Below are 27,987 nucleotides of genomic sequence, written 5' to 3' on the forward strand. Positions count from 1 at the left end.
CCGGCAAGGTCATATGCAGAGTGCTGAAAAAGCACTACAGAAACATTATCAACAGACAATGTACAGCGTGTACTATTCTTGTGTTGCGGTATATGAATATAATGATATCTTTATTAATTTCTTTAGATACACAATTCCATATTATATTCCCTTTTAATCAAATTCTAAAAGTATGCTTGTTGACTCCAGTATCACATTAGTTAAAGACTTCGAAGCTTAAAATGTTTAGGGAGAAAAAATACTGGTGTGTATTGTTTAGTACCGAGACCAGCCATATACTGTATGTTTATGTTCCAAAATTAATATCATTTATGGCCTTCACAGACGTTACAGTATGCTCCTATTCTTTTTATGCTCAGCTACTAAGATTTCCCTTCAGTGGTAAAATTCCATATAAATATTCAATACTTAAACTGGCACAGTAAAGACATTTAAATCTTTCTACGACCGATCAACGCACCACGAGTGCCCGTCGGTCAACCAATCACGCACCGCGGTATTTTGCATCATCTCGCGTCACAATGCGCGATGACGTAGCCAATTACCCCCGGTACGTGCCTGTGCCGCGCACTTTGAATGGCTGCATCTGTAAATCCAGGGTACAACGTCTGATTTTTTTGTCATAAAGAAATTACTATTGGATTTGAAAGTTTTTTTTTTCCTTTCAATAGTTCGTTTTGAAACGATTCACCAGAATGTATTCTTGAGGAGAGTAATGTTTGCGAGATGCTTGCCTTGCCTCGCTTCTTTTAGTCAACTGTTGACTCTTTGTCAACTGCTGCAGTTCAGTTCTACAGAGCTCTGCTGGTTTAAAATGCAGAAAATGAGCTCTAATCACATAAGATTATTCCAGTTTTGCCACAATGCTCATGTCAAACATGGACGACCCCTAAAAACAAGAGCTATTTTTGCTTTGTAGGCCACTACATCACCTAGAAATGATCAAGGCTGCTTGACCCTTCTTCTCTTGCCACAGGTTCTGTTCATGTCCCAGAAGCACCAGTGCACCCACAGACTGGCAACAGACACTAGTATTGTTTAAGTGCCCTTTTTATTTTCTAGTGATCTCAACAGTTAACACTGTCCAACACCCAGGACACATTGTACAGTGTCACAGTTCTAGAGCAGTATACAGGATGTGATACTCTTTTATGTGTTTTTGGAATCATACAGGTTTATTCTGTATAAGCTGCCAGACCACGATGAAGGAAGAGGTCTGCGATACCTCTACATGGATGACCATACCAATGGCTGGGTATATGGGAAGAAATTGGTGAATGACTCCAAGAGTGCAGTGGGGCAGACTTTGCAGCCTTTTTTGTCCTACATTCATAAAAAGGTAAGAAACCTTTATTTATTATTTGTGTCATCTCCCAGAAAGTGAGGTCAGGATATACATTGTCTTTTCGATTTGTTTATTTTCACAGGTTTCTCTTATAATTCAAAAGCCTTTTGTGCAATACAAATACAAACTTTAAGGTAAGTGACATTTTATAATGTACAAGACAGAAGGACACAGAAAATGGGGGGGAAAAAACATCATAGACAGCACAACAAACAATAGAATTGTATCTGTAATACTTGCTGGGTTTGCTTGCTTATTCCTATGATTAAAGCCAAGTGCAATGTTTGCTACATATGCAGGATGTGAATTGTTCATTTTATATATATCTAAAATAAAATATTTTAACATTTACACTATTTCAGGGTAGAACATTTACACGTGTGATTCTGCAGATGTTGTCCAAATCATTGATTCAGTAGAAAACATTTATTTTAGGATTTACTGTGTATGGTCAAGACATGATGGCACGTCCGAAGTATATACTGTGTCTTTAGAATACCAACACCAGCTTTCTGTGTTTTCTGGTTTTAAAACTTGAATCATAAAGCTTTAAAGTATATATTTCCATCTTGTTTTTGTTCATTATTTTTTTTCCCCATTTACATTTCTTTGACTGAGGCATCACATAAGCTAAGAACAAATCTGTTGCCTTCAAAGCTTTTTCTCCTGGTGAAAATCACTGAGTTTAAAAACACTTCTGTAAGTCAATATAATACTGATGTTTATAATAAATTCATCTGCTGGGAAAAACAAAACTAAAGATGCTTGTTGTGGGCTCTATTGAATTGAATTTACAGTAGCCCATTTCTAAATGAATACAGTAAATTAAATTGTTGAGATTAAGAGATAAATGTACATACTTCATGGCCAATTGTCAATTGAAAAGAAATGAAAACAATTAATAGGATTAAGAATAGTCTTATTTTGGACTGTGGTTTTCAATTCTCTTAATCTGACTTTTGGCCATGAAGTATGTTCAGTTTAATTCGGTTGGACAAAAAAGCCAAAAGTCAGATTAAGAGAACTGAAAACTAGCCCAAAATAGAAGATTTTTTGTTTAGTTTGATCAATTATACAGTTCTTGTTTGATTCTTGAAAATTGATTAATTGACTTCGTCAGCTGGAAGCAGGCTTGATAATGGACTCTGTTCAGAAAGAGCAGACTTGTCCTTTAAAAACATTGAAACTGAAAAACCAGACGGATCAAAAACGATAAGAGATTTGAATATATCTTGTGTGACCTTTTTCAGGGATTGTGATGTTAGACAGACAGACAGGAGTGTGGCTGGTTCACAGCACCCCAGAACTTCCAGATGTGAAAAATCATTCTACATCATTCTTGCCCTCCAGTGGGCATGAAAATGCACAGACCTTCTTCTGCGGGACTTACACATACAGCACCTTCAAGGACATAGGTAGGCGTTCACATGTACATACAGCTGTGTGAACCTTTTCTTGAACAAGTTTGATTGCTGAGCTTTAGTATGTCCATGGCATTGACATCACAGCTGTCTATCACTTTCTGAAAGCCTTTGGTACAATTTTTCCAGATTTTAAGATTCAAGTATTGGTTATTTGTAGTTCTTGTTCTGGTTTGGAGCACCTTTTCTTTTCCTATTCTAAATTTACCTGTGGGCAAAAACCAGTCTATTCTGTTATTTTCTGTTGGTGGTTCAATTTCATATGCAAACTTAATATAACCCTGAGAATAGGTGGACACTAATAGACTTACACCTCATTGTGTATACAGATGAAAATAAATACCAAAATAGCCTTAGACTTTCTAATTAAATCTAAATGATGTGTATTGTGGCTGCTGAAAATGTATGTCAACATTTTAGAACTTGGAGGATAGTTTAACAAGTGAAAATAAATAAAGGAAACTCTCCAAACTAATGGAAAAAGAAAGGGGGCATTTGACCTGGATGTATGAAAATGCCATGCTTACTCTTGGTTATTTTTCATTCTTGTCTCTACAGCTGTGCAACTCCAGTATATCCATGTATACTCTTTTGACTATCACGTCCCCCAAACCTTCCACAGAGACCTTCAGTGTGTGGCTCAGAGAACATGCTATCCTAGGAAAGAGCCTTGGTTTAAGCAGCTGCCCCTGACATCTTTAGCAGGGTAAACTTTCACCAGCTTTGCAAAATGCTCTAGATTTAATGACGGTGAGCACCACTCAAGGCAGAGCTAGAGTCTGCAGAAAAAAAATCAGTAAAGTCTATGGATCACGTTTGTTTCCCAACTGATCGCTTCTTTAGAAACTATTCTCCAATTCAAGATACAGAAACAGTATTGAACAACACAGTTGCCATGATCCATAAACAATCTCTGTGCTTCATTATTGCAGTTTGTTCCTGGGAAGTGAAAATGTCACATCAGCTATTTTTCTCATTTTAGATATTTGGAATCAATAGTTAATTTTTTGCATGCCTCTACATTTTAAAATCACAAATTAATTATCACAGTTCCAGACCTGTACCAGCTTGGAAGAGATGATGAAATGTACTTATTTCTTCAAAATATGTGCTTAACAGCCCCACAGTGATGCTAAGTGTCAGAGTTGGCATAAGTTGTACTAATGGTTTTTCTTTCACTGACAACAGTACAAGAGCACTGGTGCCCAGCTGGTCATAGAGGTTGCAGTTATCGGACGCGTTTGAGATCGCTTGGATATCCCAAAGTATCCAACCCTGTTGGTGTTGGTATTCAGTGAATTATGTATCACTGCTGAAACTTGGACAACGATGTCTGATTTACTCTGAACAAGCACTTATTGAGCCTCTCAGAATCTGAATTTATTTAATTTTTACAAAGTCTAACTCTATTGTATGTTGGCTGTTTCTAGCCAGCAAGACCCACTTTCTCACAAAGATTTTGTGGAACAATATCCAGTTTATTTTTACTCAAAGCCTTTCCCAATTGAAGATGTATTTATATAAAAAAGCATACTTTGTTTTGGTGAAACTTTCTCAATCTGCCAGCTGGCAACTGAACTTTCCTACATGTTTCTGCGGTTACAATTTAGATTTAAGGTTTCATAGCATCGCTTTCTTTCAAAAGAGATTTTATGGGATGTTAGTAAAGCATCAATTTATACTCAGTAGTAATTCAGGTTTAGAATTTGTGTCTGAGGTAGTTTGTAGGTGCTTTATTAACATTCTGTAAAGCCCAATTCTTGAACAAATTGATTAATAGAATATTTCAATCTTTTATTTATACAACAATTTAAATCAAATGTTTTTCTCTTGGTATGTTGATTTAAACATAAGAAAGGATAAAAATATAACTTGTGTAGCTTCTTTAGATACCATTTAATACCTAAGAACACGAGAGGTTACATTTGGCCCATTTAGCTAATTTCTTAGTAGTTAATTCAAGGATCTCATCCTGCTGTTTCTTGAAAGGAACCAGGACTTAAATAACATGTGCAGTTTGTTCCATTCATCTCAACTAGTTTTGAAAAGAAATTGATTAATTGATCCAAGGATCTCATTCTGCTGTTACTTTAAAGGTTATTGGAAACGGTTGTCATTTAAATACATTTAAAAAAAGGTTATGTAGAAAAGGAACAATCCAGTAAGTTTCAAACACTGCCCTTCAAAAGCAATATGTCACACTTCACACTTGATCTACTGTATATTGGTGGTGCTGATTTAAAAAAGAACGTTCTGGGTAGCAACCAGTACAGTACAGCATTCAGAGAGGGGGGGAAGAAATACACATTCACTTGTTCTCGGTTCCAGTTTGACGTTTTGGTAGCAAGTGCACTTCCTGTTTTTGGTTGGGTAGAAAGTGTGTCTGGGACAGATTCTTACAGGGAACCTGTGACTCTGTTCCGTTTCAGATCTCTACTCAGGTTTGCTGGTTAACTATTTAGGAGACGACTTCTTTGCCAAAAGCTGGGGGAAGCTTCATCAGCCTCTGCCGTCGAATTGCTCTGTGGCGCACAAGGTGTACAACGTGAAGACGATGCAGCTGCCAGAGGCCAGGCCTTTCAGCATCATGGTGGACCACTCCAAGTGGTGTGTGACGAAGGGTGGGGGTCAGCACTGGACCTGCATCGCGGACACGAACCGAGAGATCGGTCAAACGAGAAGAGGAGGCGGGGCTGTGTGCACAAGCAGGCCTGGAGTGTGGAAGGCCTTCCTCACAGTAGTTGACACATTTGAGGACTGCCAGTAACACGTGGCTGGCAGAAATAGACGAACAAGAAAGGGCTGTTTTCAAAAGATACTGCATAGTTTTTCCAAGTCAAAGCAAATGGTGGTAAGTAATATGTAAGAAAACTCTGCAGTAGCTCAAGTAGGTAGTGCGTCAACACGCGTAGGCCGCAAAGGAGAAGAAAAGAAAAGGGAACGGACACCTGAAGAAGACTCTACAGCTGAAATGTTTCTTTTCTTTTTTCAGCATGGAATAAACCTTTACATGTTCCTAAACTATTCACTACTGACCTTAATAGCAAAAGTAAAATGTATTTGGAAAGGATATGCATCATGAGAAAGTCATGCATCTAAAAAAACATTTTTTGAATTAAGTACTGAATATATGGGGGGGGGGAGATATACAAATATTTCAAATCATAAAAGTACATTCTGTTTGTGTTTCTTTAAAGGCTTGTTTGTAATAAAAGTGCTGGATCTGACCTGCCTTCCATTATTCCTGTGGCCCCATTAGGCAGTTCATATCAAGCACAAAAACTGACGCTGCCGTTATATTGATACTAGTAGTCCTGTTCGGCACATATCTGTGACTTTTGTTTCTGTGTATGCGGGGTTTTTTTTTTACGCAGAAACCACACAATGGATGAATAATATATATATTTTTACTAGCTAAATCAATAACACCACAGACTACGTATTGCAAAACACAAGACAACCTATGCAACAGGTGGATAAGGTTAAATAAAAACAATCACCACATCTTCATATACAGTACAGTTACTACATGGCCCCATTAGGCAGTTCATATCAAGCACAAAAACTGACGCTGCCGTTATATTGATACTAGTAGTCCTGTTCGGCACATAGAAGCATTGGATTATATGACTGTTTACTCTGTGGAGCTGTCCACTTCGACTGGCTTTGTAATAGGCCTGTACAGTTTAAAAGAGAGTTTATGTTCACATTTTTATAAAGAATAAGGTTACAGTGCCGTGCTGGTGTTTCGACCTGGTAAGAATATCTTAAGTCTAATAAACCTTCCAGCATTCCTTAATGATTTACTGATTTTTAAGTCAAAGGCCATACACCTAGCTGAAGTTAAAAAATATCTAAGGAACTTAAACCATTATCAAGCTGGCACTTGCAAAAGTAGGCATGTCTCTAATGTCGGGTAGGATTGAGTTTCCCCTTGAAGTCTTGATTTTCTGACCTGCTCAATGCCTGTGACCTCACAGTGATGTCACTCACAGTTGTGTTCTTCTCCAGTGGGTGATCTCTCTTTATAAGCTCAAAGCATGTCAAGCGGGGAAAGACTCTCTCTCATGAGTATGTCAGAGGAGTGTGTGCACATTTCCTCATCCTGTTTCAATTGTTTTATTTTAACCTTTGCTTATCCGATAGGTAAATATTAACCCACATATAAGCTGTGCCCGGGAATGTAGACAGTGGAAACTGAAAAATGAACTTCACATGGCACAATTTACCATTCCTACCATTTAAAAAAAAGCTCTTAGTTTTTAAATAAATGTGTCTAAAAATATACGTGTCTCCACACACCTGAAGAAGGCTTCACAACCAAAACGTCATATTAGTTTATAGCCGTATCTATTTTGTAAAGAGCAGTTTTTTAGCAAAAAAAAATGTATTTCTAATATCACACTTAAAGAGGGAGTACAAACTCCATTGAAACAGATGCCCACAGCCACAATTTAACGGCAGCTGATTGTCAGAGCCACCTGGGAAGTGACAGAGAAAAGCCTAATTTTGCAGGGAAATGGTTGTTCTCTTTGAAAGATTCAATTGAATATATGGTGTGGCGTCGCCGGGGGAAATAGGTGTAAAAGACATTTAACTCACACCACACTGAACCTCTGTGTTCTTCGTCCGTATGTCTCTCCAAATCCGTTCCGCAATCCGTTGCCAGTATCCTTAAGTCCCCAAATGCGTATGTCCACACTTCTCCGCGCCGTATCCAAAACCCATATCCAATAGTCCGTTATTCTTAAATTCCTTCCAGTACACTCCTAAATCTCTCGTTCCTCCAAAACGCTCTCACCTTACCAGCTTCCGCTCGGTTCAGTGCTTCTGTGGCATTTCTATTCCGTTTCCTGACGGAGCTCACCTGTGTCTCATTGTTTCGCCGTATATATCTTTTCCAACAGCGGGTCAGCCGGGTATCCGTGGCGGCCATCTTGCCTAGGTCTATACAGTAGTATAGACAGCGTTTCGTTGCGAAAATACCAGTTATAAATGACCCTTCCCCTGGCCCTCTTCCAATGGAATTAATATTCTGTTTGAATGTATCTCATGAATGCTGTTAAATGATAGTACCTCTACCGTATTAACTACATGCTTCAAGACTAACATTGAGCAAATTACATTCTAAAGGCTAAATACTGTATGCAGTACAGTGGGAAATATTGAATTGTTTTAGGAAATAGAAGACAAATTATATTTACAGTGGTTATCCAGCAATAATAAATGTATATACCATAAATTTACTGTGTTGCCCAAGCAGGACAGTTCCCCCTAGTGGAAATATGTTTGCACCGCTTTCCTTGTGCTACAAGAATATTTGCCAGTATCAAATTATCATAATGCATCTCTTCCAGGCTAAAATAAGCAACAGTAAACACTGGTATTTAACTGGAATATAGTAGCATAAGAAGTGGCACAGTGGTGCTGTCTCAGAGCACTGGGGCCATGAGTTCATCCTCAGATGTGGGGCTTGTATGTTCTACAAGTGTTTGCTTGGGTTGTCTTCAAGTAATTGGCTTTTGTGAAAATTGTCCCTGGTGTGAGTGAATCCTGCCTCTGGCTTTCCTGCAACCCTGTATTGGATAATGCAGTTAGAAAATGGATGGATTAAAGCCTTCATAACCTTTATAGAATTATTTCCTTTTACCACTAGTTTTAGTACTGGAAACCACTGCAATTTTAAGTCATATCCATTCAGCTATGAACTATTTTACCTTTTGTATATTCTCCTGAAACAGTGCTGCTGCACATTCCATTGCAAAAAACACTACATCCATTCGGTTACCAGAAAGGATCATTAAAACACTAAAGAAAACATACTCATTAAGCACAATTTGAGACTTTACATCTCATTTAATATGGAGACCATAGACTGACACTGACTCAATACATCCAGTGAAAGTGGTTCAAGCTTTTAGAGACAACCTGTAAAGTCTCACTGTCAGTCTCCGAGTCTGCAGAATGATTAAGATGCACAGTCTCTGGGGTGGGAATTCTTTCTTCTTGGCTTATTTGCCGATAAGGGAGAGTTGACACATTCAAGAACACCATCCACAATTCAGAGGCAAGGTGATTAGGAGACTCTCCTCCGGCTCCTCTTTTCATCATACAGGGAGATGGCTGGGAGCAGCACTCGGATAATGGACACTGCCACCCACGCCACCATGTCATTCAGTTCTTCCATCGTTATCTGTTTTAAAGCAACAACAAATGTAGGTTAACCACGGAGGACTAACATTGTCTTTTATTGCTTTTAACAGGGTGTCAGCTGAGCATTAGACAGGATTCATCCATTCTCCCAGCAAACAGTGATAGGCTGATTTCTTTTAAGGTCTTATTTTTCCCCGACTTCTCCTTGCAATACGTCATATTCTATTCTCATTTTTTCTACAGCCTAGAAGCCTATTCTGGACTTTTCTTCCATTTGCTTTCCCTTCTTACCTCTCTCCCAAAACCAAAGCATTGTGCATTTTAATACACTGTATTACAATTAAAACACAAGACGAAAGGTTCTTATAAATGTAGCCTGGCAAAGAATAATTAGCACAGGACACATTTTGGGTTCTTTACTCGCCTAGAAATATGTGGTCTGATATGTTCCTGGTTTAAAAAAAATAAAAAAAGACATAACGATATTTCTATATACACAAAATACGGCAGTGGTTCACGCAGCGCGTTCAGAAATAAGCCGCTCACCTCTCAGCCCTCACCGAGAACTACATTACGATAATTAGTACGATACCTACAATTGCGAACACTTACACGGTGCTAAACATAAGTCCCTGTAAAGAATGAAGGAAGAGAAAATACAAGGAGCATGTGAAACCCATTACTAACAAACCAATAAACAGATATCCCCAGCCCGAGTAGTTGCCTAAATACTCTACTGCTTCAGTGTACTCCGTTAAAATCCAATATCCATCTTGCTAATCTTGTCTCAATCCTATGAAATACCCCTCTATACTCATTTAGGGAAATGACACCGTATTTACCGTTACGACTCTGTAGAAGTTACGGGTTCTTTTTAACGGTAACTCACTGCTTCTTAGTCCCTACTGCCCATGCGCAGAACGCTGGACTCAACCGTCAGGAACCGCCATCTAGTGGATTTGGAATAACTCCGCTATTCACCACTGGGTCACAAAATAGCTACAAATTGGTTTCTGGTACTAAATCCGTGTTTCGAAAATCATACTGCTTGGGGCACATTGCATTCTCTTCTTCTGAAGAGATACCAAGGGTTTTGAGTCCCAGCTGGGTTTCTTCACAAGTCTTTCATAGGAACCCAATTCCAACAATTTACATACAGTAATTTCTGATTTTCTCGGGCAATGCAATAGATGCTATTAATGGAATACAAGTACATTTTAAAAGACAACCTTAGATAATGTGACAATCAGTGCACTTTTCAGTCCTTCAGATATCCCTTGTGGTGTCTCCGGGGGAAAGCTTATGCAAATGAGAGAAGTACTCACACCACACTTTTCTTTCCTGAGTTTCGTGGCGTTTCTTCCTCCAACTATCTTCCAAATCCAGTCCGTAATCCGCTCTCTTAATCCTGTTCCGATCCGAGTTCCAAAAGTCCGTAATAAACCATAAACCATAAACCATAAACCATAAACCATAAACCATAAACCATAAACCATAAACCATAAACCATAAACCATAAACCATAAACCATAAACCATAAACCATAAACCTTTTCTCCCTTCAGTAGTCCATTATTCCTAAGTCCGATCTTTAACATAAACCTCTTTCCTCTCTATCTTTCTCCCTGTTCACTGCCTCCGGGGAACTTATATTTCGGTTCCTGATGCGGCTCAGCTGTGTCTCATTGTTTCTCAGGGTAGACCCTTTCCATATACGGGTCAGCTTATTCTTTTTGGCAGCCATTTTGCTCAGGTCCATATCTAGTATTTTAACTAGGTCATTCTGAAAATACCTGTTATGAATGACCCTTCCCCTGGTCATCTTACACCCTTTACTTGGCTGGCCTGTAATGTGGGTGTTATATTCTATGATTTTCTTCTTGTTTTATTTATTACCTTGTCCAGTAGGTGGCAGAATTAGTACAGTAAGGGACTAGGCTTAAGGAGCAATATTTTTTAATCAAGCTGACATCTTCCTCTAAAATATGTTTTTTATTCGGTAGTGGTATGAAAAACACAACCTGAAAATATAGTAATGAAAATGAAAAGTCAAGCTTGTGCAACCAGGTGATGTGCAGCTGGGCACGGGAATCGGGAACAGCGCCTCGTGCGGGCTGGTAGACCCTCGCTTCCAGCCTGCTGTCCGCCTGACTTTCTCTCCCATGGTTCTTTCTAATTTGTTAGGTAAGATCTGAAGTAATAAGGCTTTTTTAAAAGGTCTGTAAATTTATGTTTACTGATGTCATAGTTTCGGTTTAAGGTTTACTCGTTTATATTTGTTTTAAGAGTATCAAAAGTGTATTCGGGCTCTGCGGGTTATCAGAGACGAAATTGAACTTCGTTAGCTAACTGTGTTAAGTCGCTAGATGAAAACTGTCTGTGTGTTGTGAGTTAATTTCTTAGTGAGTTGAGTTGTTATGTTGTGTCGCGTTTAAATGGTGTTATAGTAAACAGGGGAAAACAACATGTACGAGGGTAGGAGTCAGACTCTTGCTACCAGCCTGCTGTAAACCTGACTTGAACGTATTTCTGGAAACGCTCCCTTATTTTCTTCTATTTTTTAGAAAATAAACTTTAAAAAAGGGAGCCGTGTATGAGTTCCTCTTGCGCGCGCCGGTGAGTGCACAAGATCAACGGTAAAGCTGCCAGAACTGAGAGGGACCCGCTAGAGGTCACCACAGCCAGGCAGAATAGGGACTGTGACGTAAACTTGAGTAGTGCGTTATGGGAGTTGTAGTTCATAAAGCCAACGCTATGTCCGTGAGCAACTATAGCCAGTTCTAAAACCCGGCTCCCCTTAAGTAAGGATTACACTTGCATTCCAGGCTTTTCTATGGAAGCCCGTTTCCGCCAGGGAGTAAAAAAACGCGCTATGGTATCTCAGAATTGCAACTTAGCAACTCAGAATTCTGACTTAGTAACTCTTTATATCTCACATTTGCGAGTTCGAAATAGCCCATATTTCATTGTCTGTCCTTTTGTTATTGTAACGGATTCGGGTTCTAGGGCTTGTGCCCTCGCCGCTCCCACCCTAGTTCGTACCTCACTGCATTGGCTCGAACCCAGCTCCTGAGTTGTTGAGGACAAGACCTGTATAACTATATATGGCTACAATACCAGAATTGACCATAATTAAAATTGCATTTCTACACTTCTTTTCCATCCCAAAGGATTAGAGGTGTAAATTATTAAAAGGCAAACCGTGTGTTATATTTTTGGGGTCTCTCGGCTCCACTGGCAGAGCCAGACTGTTTGGGACGTGTGACCACACAGGTTTGATACCGTGAAGGCTTTGAGTTAGAATGGCGACATTCAAATTAAACATTAAATCGGACATCGCCCTTTTGTCTGGATTTTCTCATTAAAACCTAATTATTAATATATATATAAAAAAACAAGTCCGTACAGGGACGAATACTGTAGCTTCCGTGCTGCAGCTTTTAATGACGTCTTTACTTGTACACGCTGGATACGTCAGATAAGGCAACTGCTTTGCAGATCTGACGTAATAGACAACATTTTGGTTATACCGTGGTTTATGCTCAAGTCCGTATTATACAAAATAAAGTTTTACCGCTCACGAACACGACGGATTTGTTTTCAAAATAGATTAATTAATTAATGGATTAATGGAACGATATCAGGGATAAAAATGGAGAGAAAGAAACCGGGATCTGGAGCTGTGAGTGTACTATCCATACGTTTATATATTTGAACTTTTAGGTAGTGAATTTAAAAAAAAATCAGCATTAGTTTAGCTTTAAAATGTAAGGTTTAGTAAAACAGTAAAAACGTACACCTCGTAGTAATATTTCTAATACTGTTTTAAAAGCTCTAGAAGGTAAAATAAATGGAACATGATTTTAAAATTCCAGCTATGTGTTCTATTTCTGAAATCGTGGGTTAATAATTTATTGTTAACCCTTTCTGTATTTTATGGGAATATACGTACTGTACTTTTCTTTTGTTCTCTTAAGATGTCTTGGGTGAGAATATGCCTTCCCAATCTAAAACTCTAAACAGACTTAGAGAATCAACTCGTTTGTGCAGAAGAAAAAAAAAAGAATGTTATGAACTGATTTAGCCCTCTGAACACCCTAGGGTAACTCTTCTTACCTATCTATAAAAAGATATGTCAGGAACCGTGGCCTTTAAATGCAGGGACTGCTTTTAAAAGTTAGTTTTGTAGCTGATTATGCCACCTAGCAATTCTAAAGACCTTTTCCCCCAGCAACAAGTTCTTTTTATCTTCCAGAACCACTAGTGCATCCACAGACCAGAAGTCATCCTACATAATTTCCATTTGTATTACAGTACTTTGCAATTCCAGTATCTATCATAGCCTAATCCACAGAACAAATATTACAACTTATCCACCAGAGGTACTTACTTACTCACAGAACATATTGCAGACCAGCTCAAGAGCCCCATTTGACCCCAGTTACCAAAACCAGAGTTCCAAAGGAAAAGTCCAGCTGCAAATATTCTCCCAAACCCAGCCCCAGTTGGAGACCTGGTGTGCCTGCTTCTGTCATAGCAAAGAAACTCTGTGTAGTCTTAGGGATCCTCCTCAGTCCTGGCTGAGTCTGTTTTTTAATATGCCCCCCCCATTTGTCTCTGAGTCAATTTTTTGAGTAGAGAGGGGAGGAAGAAAATGCTAAAGCCTTCCTCCCTTGCTCACTGTAGAGAGTCCCTGGTGTCCAAACCCTCTCCTGGGTGCTGTGGTACAAATTGGTTATTCCTTTTTCTTCTGTTTCTGTGTGCTCTGGCTCTGTCACTGGGGTTATTAAAGCCCCCCTACCTTTCTTGGGGGGGGGTTGATAGTTTTGGGTGTAAGCAGAGCTAACTTCTTGGGGCTCATTGATCAAATGGCTATATACAGATGGCCAGGTGTAAGATTGCTCTAGAACATTCTAGATTTTCTAGAATTGTTATGTTCTAGATCCACCTCCTCGGTCTGAGGCTCGGCTAGGCCAGTTTTGACATTCCATGTGTCTTCTCTGAACTGTGTGGTAATTAACAATGTTTGCAATAGCATCTTTGATCAGTAGGAAGCCCCAGAACAAAGAAAGACACATATTACCACCCTCATTGAAGTCACTGGTCATTCTATACAAACTTCTATGCAAAGTCAACATTGTCCTTGATACCTGCTGTTGCCCCCACACCCATTTTATTTCACTCTGTGACAGATGAAATCATTTCTGCCATCAGCTCTGCTTGTTTTTTCTGGCGTTTTGGCTGTGGTTCTGTGAGGTACGATAGCTATGTTCTGTGTTTCAGGGCTGCTACACCATGCTGTATGCACTGCAGGGAGAGCAGCAGCTGTTGGAGAGACCCGTCGGCACTAAACTGCCGTTAATCCCAGGGTCTAAACCTCAATTTTGCAGGACTGCTCTTTCGGAGAAAGTAAGTGTAACCTAAAATGAAAAGCATGAATACATTTATTCTTATTTAAATCCAAACATTTAAATTGTAAAAAATGACATGTTTATTCATGGTTTTCTTTCTTTTTAGGGGTAAACCAACATGTAAAATTGTATAATATGAAATGATACCTGGGACACATTAACACATTTCTGTGTGTGTTAGTATAATGTGGTTGCTGTAATGATTAAACTGTAATCAAACTGCCTTCCCTTGACATCTTTGTGCATATAACATCAGGAGTAAGGTTATATATTTTTCTAGACGCAGTATATTGATCACATTATTGAAATTCAGCTGTATGTATGCCTTAAAGCTTATTGTGCTTACTGTCTTTTTGCAATGTAGTCATTTTTAGTTGGCTACAATGACTGAGAAATTGGAATTTGATTTTCAAGAACATAGAAAAAAATGATAACAGCGATTCTGGAGTAGTCTTCCAAGAAACTGGCGACCGCCTTCGGAGGGGGGAGAAAAAAAACATTCTCATTTTTATGTTCAGAAACATAGGGGGATACATATCTGTGTTTACCTGTACATATCATGTTTTAATAAAATACTTACCTTCTATTTCAGCTGCACCAGCCATCTCCTGACTTCACTCTGACTGATCCCCACGGTTTCCTTTTGGATTCGAAGTACAACAGCCTCCATGACCCCCACCTGCGCACCTATTACCATCGCAAGGGCATGCAGGAGTCTCTGCAGAACAGAGGCTTAATCAATGAGCAGAAGAAAGTAAGGCTGTTTGGAGTTTGTGCAAAGAATGAGGCTTTTTTGGTATGGTGAAGGAGTGAGGTGTTGTAAAAAAAAATAGACCAGGTTCTAGCTCATTTAGCTGTAATAGTTTCCAGTAGCGTGATTTAACTCATGTCTGCACTCCAGCATAGATGTATTCGGTGGGCAGGCCTTTGGTTGTAATCAAAGCATGTAATAGTAGATGTAATCAAAGCAGGCCTATGGTTTGTGCTAAAGTCCTTATGCTCAATAGATATTCAAACACAGAGTACTTGACTGTGCTCTAGATTTGTAAAATAAAAATAAAAACATTTAACCTCCTAGACAGTACTTGAAACATGTTTTGTCTGTTTTCAGGTCCTCTGCTCTTTGAAAGAATACAATCAATATCATAACTACCTTAGCAATGTGAAGTTGCAGTATGACAAAAATTATGTGACTAAACAGGTAAGTGTGATGTTTTTAAACAACCGTCCATCTGATTCTGACTCTTCATCATAGACTTCTGCCTTTATCCAGCCCTCAATCAGTAACGTTTCTAGATGAAGGCTTCCATAAGATCTCTCCATTATGCACTTTTGAATATACTGCTGTCATCATGTCATCTTCAAGGAAGTCTCTACCTTGACTGTGTTTGTATTCTAAGGATCAATTTCAATGTTTTCTTTCAGTTTCTTCTCTAATTGCTATGAAGCTCATTTCTGTTTTAGTGTTTTGACGCTGACGATGTTGTTGCTTATGTTTGTCACTGCTCTAGCCTATTTTAGCTTCTTCTTGTTAGTTCAGCCATACTGTACATCTTTTCATGATACTTTGTGTTGTTTATAGCCCATATAGTCCTTTCTGCATGCAGGATATGGGTTTCATATCATAAGAAAAGTTACGAATGAGAGGAAGCTCTTTAGCCTGTTTGGTAATTACTTGCTAATTGGTCTGTGAGTCTCATCCAGCTGTTTCTTGAAAGAAGTCAGCATTCAACAAGCAGACTTGACTGTGAGGATTTTGAATATTTGAAACAGGTCGCCTTGTAGTCTTCTCTGTTCACGATAACAGAGTTAAAAAAAGATAGTTTTTTTATTCATTGAGGCTGGGCAATATATCTGGATGTTTTTCTTTGTGGTAAACCACTAATTGTACCACCCGAATCGGAGCATTCACTGCTTATCTGTACTGCTCTGTAGACTTTAATCCATTTTCAGTGCAAAAAAATGTATTTTTCCAAACACATGTTAATACAGGCAGCTTTTGTGTGTAGTCCAAAACAGAATTTATAAGTCTTCTTTGCCAGACAAGGCTGAAAAACGACTTGAACTTCCATCCATCCCTTTCCATCCACGTCATCTAATCTAACCGCCTCATCTAAGGGCTGCAGGGAGCCGGGGCCTATCCCAGAAAGCAACGGGCTTAAGACGATATACACCCTTGACCAGAATTAAGTCCATTGCAAGACACACACAGACACAAATTCACTCTAGAACCAATTAGACACCTTTTTTTCTACCAGTATAGTATGGCTTTGGACTGTGGGAGCAAACCAGAGCAAACCGTGAAAAACCAATGTGAATATGGGGAGACCATACAAACTCCACACAGACAAATCACCTCAGGCTCAGAATAGAGCCCCTGGCCCCAGTGTTGCGAGATAACAAGGTTAACCACTGTATCCAAGATATACATCTTAAATTGAAATGTTTAGATCAACAAACTACAGCAGCTCAGCCTTCACTCTTATACATATGCAAACACATTCTATCGGTGTGAGTTCAAATTAAAAATCTAATGGAAAAAGTCAGTGTTGGTTTTGAAGTGAACACTTGGCTATAATAGTGCTTAGGAGAACCTTGCAATGAAGGGAGTGTGGCACTCTATTAAAAGGCTGTGCTGGCTTTCAGAAAACAATAGTGAAGAAGTTCTTGGAGCTCCAGGAGCAGAACGAGATTCCCAGGGATATCAGCTTCACCGATGTGAGGGAATGGCTCCTTGAGGAAGGATCCAAGAATATTTCAGACCAGTTTATGGCTAACAGAGACAGGTAATAACATACGGAAGCTCCTCACTCTTTAACAGCAAGTTCCTGCCTTTTGGATTCCTGATTTGTTGTATTTGTATCACATTTTTTTTTGTTTCGCTGTAAATATGTGTAAATATTTTACTGTTATGTTTAAACATTAGATGTCAAGAATACAACTGTAAGTAAAGGTTTGCCTTAAGTTAATTAATTGTGCAAGCAAGTGGAAGTCTTGACTGAGTCAAAGTTTTCCAAAAGATGAACATCTGCTCTACGGAAATACCACATTCACAAATTCCTCTGCTGCTGTCTGACATTGCCTTGTGGATGAAGCTTTCTTTGCTGTTGTTGTTTATGAAGGCACCAGGCAGGAGCTCTGAAAACAGAGGAGATATGCAGACAGGCTGAGGTATGAGAATACAGTTTGATTTATTTTGACCCAGGGCTGCTCCTGGTCATCACCTGGATGGGAGATCTTTAATAGCTGGTTTCCTTCTGCATCTTAAACTGATTAGAGACATTTATATCCACTCTGGCAAGTGACCTTGTGACACCTCTGTAAATACAGCATGATTGGGGAGCAAGCAAAAGATAACAGGATCTCTAGCATAACTGTTTTAAAAGATGTTCTCTTTCTGACAAGTAATTAAGCATTTATGTTGCAAAATGCTCATTAAAAAAATTATCTCACCTTATAGTGTATACGCCTCTTCCAGCCGAACAGATTTCTGCAGAGTGGATACCCTTAGTGAATCATGTTACTGTATTGTCACACTTAGACTTCAGACAATTTTCATACGCTTTTATGAATCCTACATTTCACACTGTAGCTTAACTCACTTTTGAAACACATAGTTTATTCACCCCTTTCATTGATTTATCAGCTTTCAGATCACCGGCATTATCAATATACAGTATTTAGCCTCATCGGTTTTCTACATCAGCTTAATCATGTTTCTTGTTTTTTTTTCACATTCTCACTGTACATTGCTGTATGGTATGTTATTTTCCCAGTTATTTTGTCTTTGGGCTTCCCAGACCACATTCAGCTGCTGAATGCTCCTAATATGCTGAAAAATGCCCAAAGGCCTCATTTGCTAAATTGTAAAAAGGGGAGAGATTCAGCTCCACATGATCTAACAGATTCCTCAATATTTAATGTACCACCTATAAGCAGGTGACATATAAATATAAATATCTAGTAGCGTAGCTGTTCTGTGCTCAACACAATCTAGCTTTCTGCTGTTTCTCATCGGCTTTGCCTTTTCACTGACGGCTCTACAGATGTGGAAAATCAGAGAAAGGGCTTTACATATGAGAATAGAGGAAGATGCCCGGAGGGAGGTGCGACAGGCCCAGCTGAAGAATCAGACCAGAGCTAGAAGGCACAAAAAGGTACTGGAGTAATGAATGTTTGGATTCATCCTCTTAAGGTGAACTTTTCTTCATGCAAATTCCGGACTTGACACTGACCTTGCAGCTATATTTTGTTGTATTTCCAAGATGAGCACCTATAGGTTTAAATTAATAACCTAAACTAATACCTTTGGATCCTCGGTGACCACAATAATCATGGTATGTTGGCACCTCTTATATTGTGCATCTACTCTAGGGTGGTTATGCCAAGATATGCTACAGAGGTGCCAAAACACCATATTCTGGTAGTGTTTGGTGCCTCCAATTCATGGTTATAGCACTGCATCTCCAAAGCCCATGGTTTATCTCCAGCCTTGGGCACCTCCCTGTGTGGCATTTATTCTGCGTGTTGTGGGTTTTAATTCCAAGTAACATCCCAGAGACATGCTGCTTTGCATAATTGGCTGTTCTAAAGTATCCCTCAGGGGTATCTCCCCAAGAGGATCCAAGAGGGTGGTTGATGATCTCTCCTCTTCATTACCTAAGCATTAGAGGAGAGACATTGCTGCTTCAATCTCTTATATCCAGCCTGCAAGGTTCTGGACTACACACAGAGTCTTTCATCCAAGTAATGTCGGACCCAGCCTTTCTTCTTCTGAGCTCTGACCAGACCCAGCTTCCCAGCTTCAGGGTGCTGTAGATTGAGATGAGATTGGAGTCTCCTGTAGTGACCTTATGGATGGGAAGTTTTCTACTGCTAACAAGATGTTCAACAATGAGATGGACCTTTTCATCTTTTGTTGAGAGGCTTTCCTTTTTCATTAAACAATAGCTTAATTGTGAAAGGTTTTCTGTCATTCTCAGGCATTTGAATATTATAAAAGGAAGGTTGCTCTCCAGCAGCAAAAGCTAAATGAGAGTTTACAGGAAAGGAAGGATTTTGAGAGAGAAATGCAAGACCGTATTAAAAGGCAATATTTTAATGAAATACTTCAGTCTGGAAAACAGGGTAAGCTTCTAGATCCAATAATTTGCAGTGGTGCAACTATGATTAAGTTCACAATTTAATGTGTTTTAGTTTGTTGGCTAGAAGGAATGATGCAGGTTGACAACATCTTCAGGTTTACTACTGATTACAGAACTGTAGAATTTGTTTAATAAACACCTACAATTACAAAATTCCAAAGCTTTTCAATCATATGGCTGTATGAAAAGAATAATATGTATGTACTGAGATCAAAACTTTTTAAAGGGAAACACGCAATAAGTTGCAGGTATCATAAAATAATACATTAAGAAGGAATCCTTCATTATCTTCAGATTGTTTAATTTCCAGCCACAACATGTACATACATTATATTCAACATTTCTGTAATCCACATTTTGTTATAAAAACATTTACAGTATCTATTGATCTAAACTATCTGAAATAACTATTCAACTAAAAGGATGTTTTCTTTGTGGCACAGCTTCTACTGAGATCATTAGCACGGAGAATAGAGATGTTACCATTGCTAATGAGAAAAGTTCTAAAATCACCAAAGGTCAGTATTTTCATTTGTTTCTAGAAAAAATAAAGGTTTTGAAAAAAGTTATGTTCTGACAAATTTTCCAATGCAGCTGCAGAGAAATTCAGTGGGTGCTGAGATACTGAAAGATATTGTGAAAGACAATGGAAGATATAATCCAAAAAATCAGTTTAGTTCAATTCAGTTTTATTTGTATAGCTAATTCAGATAAAAACATGTCAATGATTAATTCACAAGTGTTGGGTTTTGAAAGCTTTGGTAACATCTACTGTTAAGGCTGAAAAAGGTTCCAATTAAGTCTGGGGATCTCTGGGCAGCCATTGTGCCACAGTCTGGTGCAGTAAAAGTGTTGTGAGCTAAGGTGTGAAAATGATTTAAATTATATGGGTAAACAGATAAATAAATCTTAATCAGCATCCTAATTGTATCTATGAATAAATACATGTTTTTTGCCTTTTTTGGATGTTAATTGGATTGATCACTTTTTTATGCATGCCATGAGAATTCTAATGCGACAATAATTCTTTTCTCTCCACTGAAGAGGTGACTACTGATTCCAAATGGTTTCATGAAGTCCCTCTGATCAGTCAGCTGTCTGATGGGTAAGTCCTACATTCTGCAGTTGTGGTATGTTAAGCATCAGTGCTTACATAAAGTTTTTATTTTAAGCATTTTAAGTATGGTGATACGTAAATGTTTAAAGAGCAACTGTTTTCTATTTTGAGCTCACTTCCCCAGCTGAGTTCGTGAAATTGCTTTTTCTCTCTTTGCGAATGCATGAATCAGTCTGTTAACAGTACAGAACATGTGCATATTGTTGTGTTAGCTCATGTGCATTTTTCCAAATCCTAGATATAGTTTACCATAGACTGACTTTGTTGTAATGACTAGAACATTGACATTGAACACTGAACCTTCGCAAAAATAAACTGTTGTATTGTACTTATGTATAACTCTGATCATACTGCATTACAACAATAATATATTAGTCATATTAAAACAAATTTCTATCATAATAACAATTTGTTGTGGCACCGGTATAAAATGTGAAGTTTTGCTGAAGTATTGACAGTGGGAGAAATGTCTGGTCGTGTTTGAATGGATGTTATGTTTCAATCAACAACCACCAGAGGGCAGTAACAACTAAGTAACACTAAGTCATCAAATGTGTTGGAAACGCATTTTGGGCCTTGTCCTGAAAGATGCAGCAACAACATACAGTTGTATGCAAACGTTTGGGCACCTCTGGTCAAACTGCCTGTTTCACAGAATCTTTAAATTCTCTAAGGTCTAATCTCTATGAAGTTAACAGGGTACAAACATAAACATGACATATTTCTGCACATTTCAATGCAGAATTACTATTTATTTTCTGAATTGAACTGTATTTGTCATGTGTCAATTATGAGGTACCCAGTATGAAACTGGTTAGATACATTGCGCCTGACCAAGTAGTTGTTGTTGAAAACACAATGATGTAAATTACCAGTGATCTTGCTTCACATAGGAACACGATTGTACCATACTCGCTAAAGTGTTATGGAACAGTTGCAGTTTGAAGTTTAAGATTTATCATTTCCAATGTGCTATTTTGTTGTGGTGATTTTTATTTTATAAGCCTCTCATATTAAAGTAAAAACCTAAGCAAGTTTTAGACATCCAGTAGGTAAATTGAAAAAGTACGAACACAATCGTTGTTAGGAGGCCATCTTTTTTACACAGGAATATGCTTTAAAATAGATTAATTGTTCTGCCACTAGAAAAGATGCCTATATATTGTTAATTAGTCACCATTTTTTATTATTGCAAAATATAGTTCGTATTTTGTCCATGTAGTAGCAATGTCACACTAATTAATTTTTATCATAATGTTTTTTAGTGAAAGGAAGGTGATTGAGAAAAGTTTATATGGACAGGTAAGGTACACTGCTTATCTGAATGTAATGGATGCATTTTATTTTTCCAGATAGCTCCTTGAGGTTAAAATGCACAGTGTCATAACTAAAGAACAAATGTAAAGAAATATGTTAATTTGTTCCTTCAGTACAGTAAATCCTGAAATTTAGTCCACCTAGCTGTTGCTTAGTGGTTCCTTCCCTGACATGTTCAGCTCAGCTCCCACTAGGTTTTGATTGTGGCTGCCCTGGCGTTAGAGCCACATAGCCACTCCTCAGAGCAGAGATATTCCACTATGCCAAAGGTCTGCGCCTCTTTGCCAGAGAATATTAAGCTGTCCAGGTTCCAAGGGGGTGACTTCACTTTCTACCATAGACTCGATGCCAAAATAACCCTTTGACACTGCCTCCTCTGGAATGAAACAGGGGTCTGCACATTTAATTATTTATAAATTAAGGGATCCACTTAAAATGTGCAATACTGACCATTCTATTTCTTTGGTTAGACTGGTATTCTGTTGTTCTTGCTTCATTTATATAGTAGAAATACTGTACTGTATATATTTTTCTAGACATACAACAGTATATCTATAATAGATTTTTACTATACTGTATAGACAACAGTATATTTGTATTAGTTGCGTCTGTGCTGGCATTCAAAATTTGGTTGCAAATTTCTAAATGTTAACATGGGAAACAATGAACCCTGACAAGTAAGTAAAAGTAGGTCTTATATTGATAGGTGTACTGTATACTGAACATTTTTCGTGCTCTGTGGTTACTTTTGTACTATTGCTTTAAAACAGATAACAACGGAAGAGCTTAACGAAATGGCGGAGAATATAGTGGTGTGGGTGGCAGCGTCTATCATCAGAGTGCTGCTTCCAGCCATCTCGCTTTACAGTGAAGAGAGGAGCAGGAGCGTGTCTCACTGCTCCTTTGAGTCCCCGGTTTACTTCAGCAGTAGTGAGGAGGCCACCCTGAGTTCTCATTCTCTGCTTGGTACTGAGTCAGGGTCCACATGGCAGTCCCAGAGTAGGAGCAGTAGCTTCTGGTCAACGAGATGCAGGATCTCCACTCCCTTCCCTTCACCCCTCTCGTCCTCGGGTAGTTCAGGAGAAGAAACAGGGAAAAATACACCCTGCTTTAAATCCAGAACACCCTCGAAGGAGATTGTGGTTGCTGATGGAGGAGAAGATGCTGGAAAGCCCCTCTCAGAACCTTTGAAGGACCTTTTTGGAATCACTAAGTCAAGTATAATTACAAAAGCAGAACGTATAGTACAGGATGTCCTTAGCAGAGCCCTCACTGAAGCACAGCTTCCTGCTCAGCTGATGGAACCCCAGTGTTGTGCGTTAGGTGTCTTGATTACCCGCTGCAGATCGAATAACCTTGCCACTGAACTTGTGGATGCTGTTCTTGGACCTGTCATCTCTGCCTTGTCAGAAAATAAGCAAAGAATTCCCACCCCTAAGACTGTGCGTGTTAATCTAGAAGCACAGACAGAATCTGTAGCCTCAGAGGTTGCCAGTGAGATTATACAAGTTGTCTCTGGAAGACTCCAGCCTTTTTTCACAAGCGCTGTTGAGTCAGGGTCAACCTGTAGACTCCTGGGTGGCCATGGTGGTGACCTACATGCCATAGGACAATCCCAGAGACTCCACTCAGAACAATATGATGAGGCGGAGTTAGCTGTCACGGCAACAGAAATAATCAGTACTGTCTTACAAGAAGTCAAGAGTGAATTCTGCAAAGCAAATACTGAAAATAAGATGAGTGACGTGAAAGAAACATATTCAGGCGATAACCAATCAATGAGTGACTTTGTGTCAGCAATTCTGAAAAATTTAGAAACGATTTCACCCTCCTCCAGCTTATCTGTGGAGAAGAACTACCTTCTTCAGAGTCCTGATGCCCTGCAGAATGAGAGAGATGAGGCAAAAGTGACTAAGAAAAGAACAAATGGCAGTAGCCCCCCATCTTTCAAATTAAAGTCTCACTCCTCGGAATCAAGTGTGGGAATGAAAAGAGCAAACAGTGATATTGCTTTTGGGATCTCTAAAGCCAAAATCATTGAAATTGCTGAGCAGATAGTATCTCAGATCATTGAAAAAACAAAGTGGGATTTCACCCCTGTGGGTAACAATTTACATGAGAGTAACTCAAAAGAGTCATTATTGCTCCCAGAAGCTGCAGAAATCTCCATTTTGGAAAAAAGAAGTCCAAAATCTCAGATTCCCAACAATAGGGTCACTGTTATTGCCAAGGACATTGTAAATTCTGTTTTTGAAAATGTTTTGTTTGCACTGAATTGTATTGAAACAAATAAATATCTGCAAGAATCCAATAAAAATGTTGCTGCTGCTCCTCAAACTTCTAGAGGCAGCACAGAAAGAGGATCCATTGATCATACTTTTGACTTTAGTTCAGTTGCAAAAGGCATCGTAAGGACTATATTTGGAAAGCTCAAATCTTTACTCACCCAGACTAAAGAAGATGTATCTAGTTCTAGTTCTCCTGCTCAAATCAATGCAAAGAGCCCAAGCGTCCGCTCTTCATCAAAAACTTCAGTGTTTTCTGATTCTGTGTCAGATATTTCAGATTTGTGCACCTATACAGTAGAAACTGCTGGAGCCATTTGTGAAGCAATGAAAAAAGAGTTAGACCAGGAGATTTATTGCACAACAGTGGCAAAGAAGGCTTCAGATGAAAGCCTTCTGGCTAGAGAGGTTGTTACTTCAGTTTTGGAGTACCTTGAAGAGCAATATATTTTAGACACCATTAAAAGCCCTTCACCATATCCTAAAGACTGGGAGAGAGATGCTTCTACATTTATAAGAGAGGAGAGTATTCAAGATCAATCAAAATCCCAGATATCTCCTGTTGAAGAAATCATATTATCTGATATTGATAAGGCAACAGGACAAGTCCCTAATCAAATTACAATGGAGATTTGTAGATATCCTCCAAAGGTGGTGTCATCTGAGAACATTTCTTCAAAACAGCAAATTGGGCAAATGGACATGAACTTGGTTGAGGACAATTTGAGTGTTTCCTCTTCTGGAGAGAGCATCATATCAGATGGAGAAGGTGAAGGATCAGAGAAGATGCCGAGGACCTCCAGCTCTGTATTCCATCGTACAGCAACAAGGATAATAAGTGAAATTATTGAAAAAGCAGCTGCAAAATTTATATCTTCTGGACTTGCCCATCTCCCAGAGCAACCAAACAGTACAGCTGATGATGTATGTAAAACACCGGATGCAACAAAACATGCTCAAGAAGCAATGTCCTCAGACTCTTCTTCTCATGTGCAAACCACTGAACTGGCTTCAGATATTGTTGTTGATGTTTTAGAAAAACTACATTACGCTACATGCTTTGAGAAGATTTCTTTCTCAACAGACTACAAAGATAAATTAGAAAGTTCTGATACAGCCCTGTTACCAGGAACATCAGAAATTAAAACTGATACTAGAAGAGCTGAGCACCTTAGGACAATGACTGAGGAACTCTTCAAAACTGTGAAGAACAAACTGAAACACTTTTGGAATCAGAAGAGCCTGTCTTTGTTCAAAGCAAGGAAAGTTTTATCTGCTAAAGAGCAGAGATCAGCAGATTCACTTGAGATGTTTCCTCCTTCAGTCCAGGTTTCACACCTGAGCTTTAGTGAACCACACTTGACTAAGAAAAGCATGTCAGTAACAAACTCGGCACCCCGTAAGCATCTTAGTGAAGATTCAGAACCTTTAGGTGTGTTAATGAACGTTGATTTCTCAAGGCAAAGCAGGACTACTCAGGAAAATCAGGCAAATTTAATCATCTGTGCCAAGGATGTTGGCAGTCAGATATTGCAAACAATCAGGAGTGAAATAAATAGGGGTGATGACAAAGGATGTTGCTCAGGAGCAAGAGCAAAACCCTCAGAAGAAACCCTTCAAGCGACTGAACTGGTGGATTCTGTTTTATCTACATTTGAAAATCTTAAAGTTTCAGATGTGGTCTTAAAGCCAGATTATGAAACAATGCACCTCTCTGGTGAACAATATGGGAAAGACAGGATGTCTAGTGCAGAAGACACTGTCCATAAAGAATACACTAAAAGTAACCGTAGAGAATATTCTGTTCAACGTTTCCCACCCATAAATGTGCCTGGGATGGTGATTGATTCTTATACAGATGACACAGAAGTCATGACTCGGGACACTCCCTATAGAGCCTTGACTGATGCTTCATCAAAGCTTCAGGATCAACCTACACCTACAGCAGAACAAGAAAATGAATTGACATGTAAAAGCAATCGAGTTCCCCGGTCCCGTGTTTGGAAGAAACCCTTTACTGCAAATGACATGGGACTAGGTGAACAAGAGTTCATGGAACTTCCTTGCAGAAGCAATGTGATAGAAGATTCATTTACAGCTCAAAACAGCTTAAATGCTGCAGAACAAAAGAGAGGCTCAGAGAAAACAACAGTTGACAATGTTGAGGAAGGAGACCAGCCAAGCCCTCTCATTTCACCAAAGCTTGACTTCTCAGCAGAACACATAGCCCGTGCAGAGTGTGCAGTGTCTGACATTGAAATTGTTTCCATGGGTATTGTTGACATTATTATGGGCAAACTTGATGTAACGGTGGCCTCAGATACAAAAAGCAAGTCTAGAGCAAGCCAAAAGAAATCGGAGTGTGCTGCTGGTCTCGTCACTGAGAATATAGCATTTCAAACCCACTCCAATAATGTTAATTTGAACATTGAAAAGCTTTCAGCTGAAGAGGCGTCCTGGGCATCTCAAGTACCAGGAGCCACAGCAAAGCACAATCTCCCCCCACTGCAGACAAGGGTTTCAGACGAGCCTAAGGACCAAGTCAGGACCTCCACAGAGAGTCCTACAATGAGTCCTATTGAAAGGAAAGTGGAACAACTTGTCTCGAGTGGATCTCTGCGTGTATTTTCAGAAGAACTTGTCAAAAATGTTTTCCATTTAATTTTGAAATCGGGAATTGCAGTACAATTGGGCACAGCTCACAAATCTAATTCAGATCCAATTTTAAAGAGCCCCCTAGTAGTTCAGGATTTATCCCATCCAAAGTCCCCGGAGCTTTCTATGCAGTTGTTGTATTCATTTACTGAGAAATCAGTGAAAAGGCTGTTGAAGCAGTGCCTCAGTTTTCCCGATTCTCCAACGTTTGACACAAATGAGAAGGATGTTTCACTTTTTCAAGACTGTGATACAAATACGGAATTGAAGTCTTCCCAAAGGATTTCAGAGAAAGTGTCTCTGACTGTCAAGGATCACAGACCACAGAAAAGTACTGAACCATCAGTGCCCAGTTCACAGATGTACCATGATGCAATTAATCAGCTTTCCAGCTTGCTTGTAAAGTCTGTCATGGATGTTTTGTCTGCTGCATGTGATTTATCAATGGAGCCTGAAGAGAGTGAAAATCAAGGTAAGAAGGAAATCAAATCAAATCATTTAAAAGTGTATTAACATTTTAGTTGCTATGAAGTACAAGTTTAAAACTGTAGTGACTGTATATAAATATACAGTACCTTGATTTTCTATCTGTTGTATCTTTTAAAAGTTTTTGACGTATTTAGACCAATATAGTGTAGGCCATGACTATGAATGAGAGAATGAGTGAATATAGCCATATATTCAGAAGCCATATATAACGTATCTGTGAATATGGCTGCTTCTTTGTTTGTAGTTATCTGAGCTCCAAGATGTAATAGTTTTACAGGAACATGAAGCTTTATACTCAAATATTTTGTGATGCCTGTCATTCGTTACTTCTCAATATAATTTAGTTTTTGTTTCATGCTTTCTGATATTTTGCTTCACTATCATTAAATGAAAAGCTCTTTGTTAACATAGGTAATATACCAGCAGCCAGGGTGACATCAGAAATTGAGAAGAGTTCTTCTGAGGAACTGAAAAGAGACTCCCACCTTGAAAACAATTCTGAAATCAAACCACTCAGTGTCCCTGTAGAAATGTTGAATATTGAACCGGTTTCCTCAGTTGGGCTCCAGGAAATTTCTATGGCTAAATCAACAGAATCACTTAATATGACTTTAGTGTGTACTGAGACTGTGGAAAACATCATAACACAGC

The 27,987-nt window shown here is 38.9% G+C and overlaps 1 protein-coding gene and 1 pseudogene across 2 annotated transcripts in view; one reads left to right on the plus strand and one right to left on the minus strand.

Moving 5' to 3' along the window:
- LOC138241293 (deoxyribonuclease-2-alpha-like) overlaps nt 1–5,980 on the plus strand; it is a 110,084-nt pseudogene extending 104,104 nt beyond the window's left edge.
- LOC138241228 (acyl-CoA-binding domain-containing protein 6-like) overlaps nt 1–27,987 on the minus strand; it is a 250,466-nt gene that overhangs the window by 79,622 nt on the left and 142,857 nt on the right. The gene's annotated exons all lie outside the window — the stretch shown is intronic.

Source organism: Lepisosteus oculatus, chromosome 9, assembly GCF_040954835.1.
Source record: "Lepisosteus oculatus isolate fLepOcu1 chromosome 9, fLepOcu1.hap2, whole genome shotgun sequence".
Classification (NCBI taxonomy): Eukaryota; Metazoa; Chordata; class Actinopteri; order Semionotiformes; family Lepisosteidae; genus Lepisosteus; species Lepisosteus oculatus.